Source organism: Miniopterus schreibersii (genome assembly GCF_964146895.1).
Source record: "Miniopterus schreibersii genome assembly, chromosome: X".
Classification (NCBI taxonomy): domain Eukaryota; kingdom Metazoa; phylum Chordata; class Mammalia; order Chiroptera; family Miniopteridae; genus Miniopterus; species Miniopterus schreibersii.
Genome location: NC_138104.1, coordinates 55,511,068 through 55,522,929, shown reverse-complemented (window position 1 = coordinate 55,522,929; position 11,862 = coordinate 55,511,068). Strand labels below are relative to the sequence as shown.

The following is an 11,862-nucleotide window of genomic DNA, read 5'->3' as shown; positions in this document are numbered from 1 at the left end:
CCCTTCCTCTCTCTGAAATCAATAAGGATATATTTAAAAAAGAAGATATCTATAAATGTGGAAAGGAGTCAGGGCGAAGGTAAAAAATATTGGGGCTGGAAAAAGAAAAAAGAAATGAAGGGAAAGACAAGAAGGAAGAATGAGGGAATTTCAATGGAGATAAAGGCTGCAAGAGGAAGTGCAAGCAGTCAGGAAAACTCAGAGAGGGGCCGCAGGACTGCTGGGTCTTGTTGCCGGAGGAGCCATTTGGGCAGTGCACGGCGGTTGGGCGCGGGACCTCTTTGGCTGTGACGCCCACCACGGGCATTTATGGGCGTATCCTTTACAGCTTATCTAAGACCTAAAATGGCGGCGTTTGCTCGGCGCATAAATGCTGCCTGCATACCAGGTGCGGAAAGGTGGCCAAAGGACGAACTTACTAAGGAAAGTCCAGAAACTGAACAGCTTTTGTGTTGTGGTGAGTGCTGAACCTCAAATCGGTGAAAAAGTGGTCGTTAGCTAGGCTACATACTTCGGGATCGTGTGGCCTACCTGAGTGGGGGAAGGAGCTGGCCTGTATTTCATTTTTCTCTCTAGCCTCTCTTCAAAATATCAGACGGTAATTTCTCTCTCCTTAATCACCTTACCACTGATGAGGCTAGGTGGTTCCGGACACTAGCTCCTAGGCGGGATTTTGGGTTGTTTTCCTCTCGTCTTCCATTGTTTAAATGGTTTTTTGTTGACACCATGCCGCCCCAGAATGAAAGATTGCACCCCCACAGAGCGCTTTCAGGAACAGCCTAACCTGTTGGACCTACCGGTCCTTATTTCTTCCTTTGTGCTCTTTTTCGGGTGCAAATGTCATAGTTTTGATAAACTAATCAGTTTTTAACATTCATTATGTGCTAGATTAAAATTTTTTTTTTCTATGCCTTTTATAGGTACTCCAAATGAGGACTTTTAGGTATGTAATGCTTAATATTTGTTCTGAAAGCATCTCAGAGGTAGGTGTGTGTGTGTGTGTATGTATGTATATGTGTGTATGAATAAAGGTACTCATTGGGGGGAATTGCTATATTATTTTGTGGATTGTTGATTACTCACCAAGTAAGAGAAGAGCTAGGTTTCCTGTGTTCAGATCTGTTGGTGAAAATAAATTTATGTTATGCATAACATGTTTGCTGTATGGAGAAGACTGTAAAAAATTACATTTAATCTGTTGTTAAATGCTTATGTGATTAAAATATATGTCGGTTAAGACGTGTCCTAATCTCATGTTGCTGGAGAGAGTATGACTTGCTACAACCTTTTGAAAAAGTAATCTGGCAATATTTAGGGAAATAAAAAACTGAAACCTAATAGTCTGACTTTTAAGAATCTATCCTACTAGGCCTTGGTGGGGTATTCAGTAAGTTAGAGCATTATCCTGATAGCCAAGATAGGCTATGGTTTCAGGGGTTCTATCTCCAGTCAAAGCATATACAAGAAGCAACCAATGAATGCATAAATTAGTGGAACAACAAATCGATATTTCTTTCCCCATTCCTCTCTCTCTCTCAAATCAATAAATAAAAATAAAAGAAAAAGGAAAAAGACCCAAATCTATCCTAATGAGATAAAAGTACCAGTGTGTTAGAACACATGGACCAAGATGCCTTTGCAGTTTTGTTTTTGTGACAAGTAACTGGAAGCAACCCGTGTATTCATCGGTAGGAGAATGTTCAAATAAATTGTAGGACATTTGTATTATGACATATTCTGCAACTGTGGAAACATTTACTTCTTTACACTCTTTTGAGCTGGAGAATGCTATAATGGATTGTTATGTGAGAAAAGTAAGTTGAAGAATAATCCATCTAGTGTGATCTATGTTTTTGGTTGTGGTAGTGAGGGTGGTGAAAGAATGTAAGATTAACTTTCTTTTGTTTGTCTTTTTTGGGGGGGGGCTTTCTATGTGTGTTACGAAATACTTAAGACATATACAGACATATAAAGGATAATACAGTGAACCTCCGTTCTCACCAACCAAGCATAAAAAAATAAAACATTACTGTTATAGTTGAAGTTCTCTGTGCACCCATTCCTGTGTACCCATTCTTTTCTCTCATCCCCAGAGGTAACCATTGTTTTAAAGTGATTATTTTTCCTATACATTTCTTTTTTTCAACTTTTAGAAACTTTATTTTCCGTCAGCCTTACTTCTATTCTGTTAAGAGTTTGTGGAAGAACAGCTTAAGACCACTCAGGAATTGTTCCTACCCGTTCAGTGGCCTGAGCAGTGGGGGCTGCAGACCAATCTTCAGTGGCAGGCTGAGCGGAGCTTCAGTCTTCAGTAGGAAACTGCTGAATAGGTACAGAGGGCACCTGTGCCTTCATATCAGTCTGCGACCTCAGGCTGAGCAGCAGTAAACTCAGGAGCTGGAGCAGTCAGTCCATTTACCCTGAAATTCCTCCTTGGTCACAAGCCTTTTCAGCAGTGGCCTGCTCTTCCTTTTCAATCTTTTCAGAGTCTCTGTAGAAGTAAAGATTAGGCATGACCTCCCATGGGTGTTCACGGGAGATGGTGCCACACATGCACAATACTTCCAGGCCAGCATTCACCACATCAGACCCACTAAGTAAGCTCCCTTGTTGCAAGGGATGGCAATGTCCACATAATGCAGAGGAGAGTCTGTTACACACAGCAATGGTAGGCAGGTTAACATAAGATGCCTCTGTGAGAGGCTGGTGGTCAGTAACCACCAGAAGTCTCAGCTCCTGGAAGGCTGCCTGGGTCTGGTTAGTGAAGGTTTCAGGAGTGAAGTGGACATCAATAGGAGTGGCTCCAGTGGCAGCAGCAAACTTCAGCACAGCTCACTGGCCAGTATTCCTGGACAATATGACAGTGACATCAGGGTTTTCGATGACAACAATGGCATGAGCTGCCAACAGAATCTTCTCCCAGATTCTCTTCAGATTTAGGATGTAGATGCCGTCACTTTTCCTTTTGTAGATGTACTGTTGGAAGTCAAGAAAAAGATGTGTTAACTTTGTATGGTGACAGATGGTAAATAGCTTTAGTGTGGTGATCACTTTGCAGTGTATGCAAATGTCACATAATTATGTTGTACACCTGAAACTAATATAATGTATATCAATTATATTTCAATAAAAAAGGTGGAGTATTACCACCCATTCCGCTGGTGATAATGACATGAATTAGTCTATACAGTTTAGTTCCAGTAAAAGGATAATTCTACTAGAACATTCATGTACAAGTTTCTGTGTAGGCATGTTTTCATTTCTCTAGGTGTATACTTAAGTGTTATTTTGGGTCATAATTGTTTGAGAAACTGCCAGACTCTTTTCCAAAGTGGCTGCACCATTTTACACTCAGACCAGCGGTGTGTGAGGGCTCAACTTGCCTACATTCTCACCAGCATTTGTCATTATCTGACTTGATCCAATTCTAACCATTCTAGTGGGTGTGAAGTGGTATTTCATTGTGATCTCCCTTCCTACCAGGTTAGTGCCCTGATGTTACTCCATAGGGAGGTGCAATTTGAATATGCCTACAGTCACTTTGGGGTTACAGTGGTTTTGTTAGGGCTGTCTTTCTCTGATCACACCCAGCAGCCAAAATCCAATAACTGAACTGATTGTTTATTTTCCACAATGCCTTGGGGTGTAGACTACTGAAAACTAATCCAATCAAACTGTGGGTCCTTTGAGGGTATAGTTTCTGAGATTAGTGTTTGATGTTTGTTTTGATCCCAGGAGAACTCCCAATTGCCTTATTCCCTAGTTCCCCTGCAAATTAATTGACCTACAGTTTAGCCTGTATTTTGAATCTTTTCCTAATTGCCTTTTCAATAAAACCTCATTCTCTTTTCAGGGTTCTTTCACCATGTTCTTGCAAATGAAGTGAGTTCCTTTGGGAAGAGATTAGGAGCTATCTATTTTAGTATCTGCTTTCTTCCTGGTGCAGAAGCTCTGAGCCTGGTCTCTGGAGATAGGGATAGGGACGATGGCAAGTTCTCTCCGAGTGACATTCTGCTCTATTAGCTGAGTGTTTGGTGGAGGGGAAGGCACATCCAGAGAGATCTTTTCAGTTTGCTTTTCCTCACAACCCAAAAGCCCAGTCTTTTCCATGCACCACACCCAGTTAAAGTCTACATTCCATCAATGGGGACTAGGTGGCAGAAGAGAACCTTTGCTTCTCAACCACAGTTGTCAAGAACTCAGCCCTAGCAACAGGCAGCTGGGGACTGGATGAGAAACTCTGATGCCCTGTTCCTCCTTGGAAGAAAGCTCTCTGAATAGGACCTGAGGGGGAGAGGGAGCCCTTTGTTCTTGGCTGCAGGAGTCTTTGAGTGGAGTCTCCCCTTCCTTGAGCTGGGATGGGAGAGGGAAGGAGTGACTAATTTTGTTTCAAATACTACACTCACCTTTCTTAGCAAAATTTTTTTTTTTTAATCCTCACTGGAGGATATTTTTTCCATTGCTTTTCAGAGAGAGTGAACGGGGGAGAGAAAGAGAGAAAGAAAGATACCCATCAGTGTGAGAGAGACACATCGATTGGTTGCCTCCCGTAAGCACCCCCACCGGGTTCAGGGATTGAGCCTGCAACCGAGGCACATGCCCCTGGCCTGTATCAAATCCTGGACCTTTCAGTCTGAGCACTGATGCTCCAACCATTGAGCCAAACCGGCGAGGGCTCTTAGCAAATTTTTGAAGCTGTCCTTGAATAGATGCTTCTTCATTTCCTGCTTGTCCTTAGAACTGTTTCCAAAGTCTTTATTTATTTAAATATGTCTTTATTGATTTCAGACAGAGGAAGGAAGAGGTGGAGAGAGAGAGAAACATCAATGATGACAGTCATTGATCGGCTGCCTCCTGCACACCTCCCACTGGGGATTGAGCCAGAAACCCTCAGCATGTGCCCTAACTAGGAATTGAACCTTGATCTCCTGGATCATAGGTCAATGCTCAACTGCTGAGCAATGCCGGCTGGGCTCCAAAGTCTTTAAATGGTTGTTTTTTAAAAAGTTTTCATCAATTTCAGTAGGGAGCAGGTCACTCGAGCTTCTCACAGTCATGCTATACGTTGATCTCTTTCGTTTATTTTGGAAAGATAGTTTTGTCAGATATAGATTTGTCGGTTGACAGACTTTTCCCTCCAGCACTTTAAATATGTAAGTTCAGCCCAACCGGTGTGGAACAGCGGTGGAGCAGTGACCTGTGATTCCTGGTCAGGGCACATGCCTGGGTTGTGGGCTTGATCCCCAGTAGGGAGCATGCAGGAGGCAGCCGATCAGTGACTTTCTCATCATTGATGTTTCTTTCTCTCCCTCTCCCTTCCTCTCTCTGAAATCTTTTTTAAAAGATTAAAAAAATATATATGTAATTTCATCACTTCTTGGCCTTTTGGCTGAGGTCAAGTATAAATATGTAATTTCACTACCTTCTAGCTTCTATGGTTTCTAATGATAGTTACTTTTGTTGCTTTTAAGATTCTTTTTCTTGGGTTTCAACAGTTTGATTATACTTTATTTCAGTGTGACTCTTGAATTTATTCTCTTTGGGGTTCATTTGGAATTTCTTAAGATGTGTAGACTGGCCATTGTTTCTTCAAGTATTCTTTATGCCCCTTTCTCTTCCTCCTTTTCTTCTGGATCTCTCATTTTGCGTGTATTGGTATGCTTGATGCTGTCTACAGGTCTCTTAGGCTCTTTTCATTTGTCTTTATTTGTTTTTCTACTCAGTCTGGATAATTTTACCTATCTTCATGGTCATTTATTCTTTTACCTACTGAAATTTTATGTTAACCCCTCTAAAATTCAGTGAATTTTTCACTTTAGTTATTGTACTTTTCAGCTTTGTAAATTATATTTGGTTCTTTTTTGTGTGATTTCTGTATATTTATTGATATTTTCTATTTATTGATAACACTGTTTTCCTGGTTTTCTTTAGTTTTTGCCTATGGTTTTTATTAGGTCTTTGGCATATTTATGACAGTTGATTCTTCTAGTAAGTCTAACATTTGGCTTCCTTAGGGACTCTACAATTTTTTTTTTCTTTCTGTGAATGGGCCATACTTGTTTGTTTGCATGCCTAATAATATTTTGTTAAGAAGTAAGCATTTTGAATTTTATAATATGGTGGCTCTGGAAATCATAGTACTCCCCCTCTCCAGGGTTTGCTCTTGTTGCTTACTGTGGGCTGTAGTCATTGATTTGTTTAATGACTTCTAAACTATTTTTGCAATGACTGTATTCCTTGTCATATGTGATCCCTAAAGTTTCCATTCCATTATTTCATTTATCAGCCAGTGACCTTATAAGATTTCTTTAAGTGATAAAATGTATACCCCCCCTTTTTTTAAAAAAAATATATCTTTATTGATTTCAGAGAAGAAGGGAAAGGGAGAAAGAGATAGAAACATCAATGATGAGAGAGTCGTCATTGATCAGCTGCCTCCTGCACGCCTCCAACTGGGGATCGAGCCCACAACCCAGACATATGCCCTGACTGGGAATCGAACTGTGATCTCCTGGATCCTAGGCCATCACGCAACCGCTGAGCCACTCCCGGCCGGGCAGCCCCCTTTTTCATTAAGCATTGTCCTGATTGTAGTACATTTCTGATTAGATTCTAGAGTTCTGAAAAAGTTGATTCTTACAGTTTTTGCCAGCTTCATCATTTCAGTGGAAGGATGGATCCTAGGCACTTCCTAATCCACCCCCCCTTTTTTATTTTAAAGACTTTATTTTTTTTTAGAGTGGTTTTAGATTTACAGCAAACTTGAGAATAGGTACAGTTCCCCTCCTCCCCTCATACAGCCTATCCCCACACATGCATAGCCTATTATCAACATCTCCCATGGGAGTGCTACATTAGGTTCAACTGATGAATCTACATTGGCACATCATTTTCATCCAAAGTCCATAGTTAACATTAGTGTTCACTCTTCATATTGTACAGTATATGGGGTTGGACAAATGTATAATGAGATGTATCCACCATTATAGTATCATACAGAGTATTTTTACTGCTTTAAAAATCCTCTGTGCTTCATCTATTCTTTCCTTTGTTCCACCCTCCCTCCTAACCCTGAGCAGTCACTGATCTTTTTACTCCATATTTTTACCCTTTTCCAGAATGTCTTGTAGTTGGAGCTATATAGTACATAGCTTTTTATATTGTCTTCTTTTACTTAGTAATGTCTTTTCATGGCTCCATAGCACATTTCTTTTTTAATGCTGAATAATATTTCATTTCCGACATGTACCACAGTTTATTTAACCATTCAATGAGGAGTACCTTGGCCCTCTATTCCCCCCAGGTTTTAGCAATTATGAATAAAGCTGCTATAAGCATCTGTGTGTGTTTATGTGACATAATTTTTCAGCTCATTTGGGTAAGTAGCTGGATCATATGGTAAGAGTATGTTTAGTTTTGTAAGAAGTTGCCAAACTGTTTTTCAAATTGGCTGTACCATTTTTTATTTCCATCAGCAATGAATGAGAGTTCCTGTTGCTCCTCATCAGCATTTGGTGTTGTCAGTGTTCTGGATTGGGGTGGAGGGATCTTTTACTAATACATTAAAACATTTTTCTTTATTTTTATTCTTATTAAAACATTTTTTTCAATTACAGTTTACATTTAATACTATTTTGTACCAGTTTCAGGTGTACAGCTTAGTGGTGAGACAATCATATCTTACAAAGTGCTCCCCCTAGTATACCAAGCAGCTGCATGGCACCATACATATTCATCACAATGCCATTGACTATATTCCCCATGCTGTACTTTACATCCTCATGTCTATTATGCAGTTATCCATTTGTACTTTTTTTTCCTTCAATTTTTATTGATTGATTGCTTGAGAGAGAGAAATCATTGATGTGAGAGAACATCTATCAGCTGCCTCCCTCATGTGTCCCGACTGGGGATTGAACCCACAAACTGGGTATGTGCCCTAACTGGGAATCGAATGTGCTACCTTTTGGTGTATGGAATGATGCTTCAAACAACTGAGCCACACTGGACAGGGCATCCATTTGTACTTTTTAATTCCTTCAACTTTTTTGCCCAGTCCCTCAAGCCCCTCCCCTCTAGCAACCATCAGTCTGTTCTCTGTATATATGAGTCTGTTTCAGTTTTGTTTGCTTGTTTGTTCTGTTCTTTAGAGTCCACATATAAGTGAAATCATATATTTGTCTTTCATTGACTGACTTCCTTCAGTTAGCATAATACTCTCTTTGTCCATCCATGCTGTCAAAAATGGTAAGATTTCATTCTTTTTTATAGCTGAGTAATATTCTATTGTATATATGTACCACAGCTTTCTTATCCACTCTTCTATGGATGGGGTTGTTTCCATATCTTGTCTATTGTGAGCAATGCTGCAATGAAATAGAGATACATGTATCTATTTAAATTATTGTTTTGTGTTTCTTCAGATAAATACCCAGAAGTAGAATCACTGGGTCATAGAGAAGTTCCATTTTTAATTTCTTTAGGGACCTCCATACTGTTTTCCATATTGGCTGCACCAGTCTGCATTCCCACCAACAGTGCACAAAGGTTCTGTTTTAACCACATCCTGGCCAACATTTGTTATTTGTGGATTTGTTGATGATAGCCATTCAGACAGGTGTGAGGTGATATCTCATTGTGGTTTTTATTTGCATTTCTCTGATGATGAGTGATGTTGAGTATCTTTTCATATGTTTATTGCCATGTGTTGTCCTCTTCAGGTATACTGCTCACTTTTTAATTGGCTTGTTTATGTTTTTGGTGTTGAGTTGTATGAGTTCTTTATAAATATTGTATATTAACCCCTTATAAGATGTACCATTGGCGGATAGCTTTTCCCATTCAGTAGGTTGTCTTTTCATTTTGTAGGTGGTTTCATTTTCAGTGCAAAAACTTTAGTTTTATGTAGTCTGATTTGTTTTGTTTTTTCTTTTGCTTCCCTTGTCCAAAGAGATCTATCAGCAAATAATATTGCTAAGAGAGGTATGAGAGAATGTACTGCCTATGGTGTTTTTTTTTTCCTTTTAAAATCATAAAATTTAAATTTGATTATTGAGAAATCTTGGATCCTACAAAATCTAAATGAGGATTCTAACTTGAAAAATCCTAAGACAGAGGCACTGAGAGCCTCTCATAGGTCCCTTCTAATTCTGAAATTCTCAGAGGTGCTGGATTCTAGAACTTGGGTTTTATATATGCATTTCTGAACTCGGTTATGTTCACACTGCTTGCCTATCTCCCAGAAAAGGCTCTCCACTGAGCAAAAACTGCTCAGTTTACTGCTTATGTTTTTGACTAGGAATTTTATGGTTTTGAGTCTTAAATTGAAGTCTTACATCCATTTTGAGCATTAAAAGTTGGTCTAGTTTCATTGTTTTTGCATGTATCTGTCCAATTTTCCCAGCACCATTCAGTTAATAGACTGTATTTATCCCATTGTATGTTCTTGCTTCTTTTGTCAAATATTAGTTGATTATATAGGCTTGGGTTAGGGTTAGCCTGGCCTCTCTATTCTGTTCCACAGATCTATGTTTGTTTTTAGGCATGTATCATGATGCTGTTTTGATTATGACAGCCTTGTAGTATAGTTTGATACCAGGTAGCTTGATACCTTCAGCTTTGTTTTTCTCTCTCAAGATTGCCGTGGCTATTTGGGTTCTTTTGTGGTTCCATATAAATGTTTGGATTATTTGTTCTAGTTCTGTGTAAAATGCCATTGGTATTTTGATAGGTATTGCATTCAGTCTATATATTGCTTTGGGTATTATGTATATTTTAACAGTGTTAATTCTTCCTGTATATGAGCATGGTATATGCTTCCATTTATTGGTGTCTTTTTCAATTTCTTTTATTTATTTCATTATTTTTTAAAAAATAGTTTCTTGATTTTGATTTTTAGAGAGAAAGGGAGATGGAGAGAGAGAAACATTGATGTGAGAGCGAAACATCAATTGGCTGCCTCCTGCACATTCCACCAGGAACCCAGCCTGCAACCTGAGCATGTGCCCTGATCAGGAATCAAACCTGCAACCTTTTGATCCTTTTGATGCACAGGATGACGCCCAACCAGCTGAGCCACACCGGCCAGGGCTCTATTTTTTTAAAATTTAATTTTTAATATTTATTATTTATTATTATAATTTTTAATTGATTTTTAGAGACAGAGGAAGGGAGGGAGGTAGAGAGAGAAACAAATGTCGATGTGATAGAGATACACCAATTGGTGGCCTCCAACACACGCCGCCAGTGGGGATCAATCCAGCAACCTTCTGGTACACAGGACGACACTCCAGTGAACTGAGCCACGTCAACAAGGGCCAATTTCTTTCTTAATTGTCTCATAATTTTCTGAGTACAGGTCCTTTACCTGTTTGGTTAAATTGTTTCTAGGTATTTTATTTATTTTTTTGATGCCGTTGTAAATAGGATTGCCTTATTAGTTTTTCTTTATGATAGTTTATTATTAGTGTATAAAAATCCAACATAGTTCTTGATACTTATTTTGTATCCTACTAGTTTACTGAATCCATTTCTAGTAGTTTTAGTAGTTTTTCGGTGGAATGTTGAGGGTTTTCTATGTATAATATGTCATCTGGAAATAATGAGAGTTTTACCTCTTTCCAGTTTGGATACTTTTAATTTCATTTATCTGATTGCTGTGGCTAGGACTTCCAGTACTATGTTGACTTAAGAGTGGTGAATGTGGACCTTCCTGTCTTGTTCCTTGATCTTAAGGGAAATGCTTTTATTTTTGTTCACTGAGTATGATGTTAGCAGTGGGTTTGTGATATATGGTCTTTATTATATTTAGATATGTTCCCTCTATTTTTGCTTTACTGAGAGATTTTTTTTCATAAATGGGTGCGGGATTTTGTCAAATGCTTTTTCTACAACTTTTGATATGATCATATGATTTTTGCTTTATTTTTTTTTATGTGGTATATCATATTAATTGATTTGTGGATATTGAACCATCCTTGCTTCTCAGGAATAAACCCCACTTGATCATGTATAATCATTTTAATACATTGCTGAATATCGTTTGTTAATTTTTTTAATTTTAATTTTTTTATTGTTGATAGTAATACAGATGTCCCCATTCCCTACCCCTTTGGACCCCTCTGTCCAGCCCCTTTACCCCTGCCAGACCACCACACTATTTTATGTGTCCTTGGGCTATGCATTTAAGGATATAAGTTCTTTCGTTTATCTCTCCCCCCTCTAATCCCCCAAAGAAATGTCAGTCTGTTTCATGCCTCTGGACTTATTTTGTTTGTCAATTTATTTTGTTCATTAGATTCCACAAATAAGTGAGATCATGTGATATTTGTTTTTCTCTGACTGGCTCATTTCACTTAGCATGATAATCTCCAGGTCTATCCATGCTGTCCCAAAAGGTAGGAGTTTCTTCTTTTTTACAGCTGCATAGTATTCCATGGTGTAAATGTTCCACAACTTTTTTTCCTTGTGTCTACTGATGGGCACTTGGGCTGTTTCCAGATCTTAGCTATTGTAAATAACACTGCTATGAACATAGGGGTGCATATATTCTTTCTGATTGGTGTTTCAGGTTTCTTAGGATATATTCCCAGAAGTGGGGTTGCTAGGTCAAACAGCAGTTCCATTTTTATTTTTCTGAGGAAACTTCATACTATTTTCCATAGTGGCTGCACCAGTCTGCATTCCTACCAGCAGTGTATTAGTATTTTCCTTTCTTCACAACCTCGCTAGCACTTGTTTGTTGATTTGTTGTGATACCCGTTCTGACAGGTTTCTTTGGCCATGTGTACGTCTTCTTTGGAGAATTGTCTATTCAGGTCCTTTGCCCATTTTTTAATTGGATTTTTTGTCTTCCTTTTGTTG

General features: G+C 38.8%; 1 long non-coding RNA gene and 1 pseudogene across 3 annotated transcripts in view; one reads left to right on the top strand and one right to left on the bottom strand.

The window, feature by feature from the left end:
- The first annotated feature begins 305 nt into the window (after window positions 1-305).
- LOC308551339 overlaps window positions 306-11,862 on the top strand; it is a 55,625-nt gene continuing 44,068 nt past the window's right edge. For both annotated transcript variants that reach the window (XR_013998006.1, XR_013998007.1), the window contains exons 1-2: window positions 306-457; window positions 921-943. This is a non-coding gene — a long non-coding RNA (uncharacterized lncRNA). The remainder of the gene's footprint in view (window positions 458-920; window positions 944-11,862) is intronic.
- On the bottom strand, window positions 2,302-3,435 carry LOC308551651 (small ribosomal subunit protein uS2 pseudogene; annotated as a pseudogene). The gene is made up of 2 exons: window positions 3,388-3,435; window positions 2,302-2,976 (listed from the first exon to the last, which is right to left on the bottom strand). The product of its transcript is annotated as a small ribosomal subunit protein uS2 pseudogene (transcript).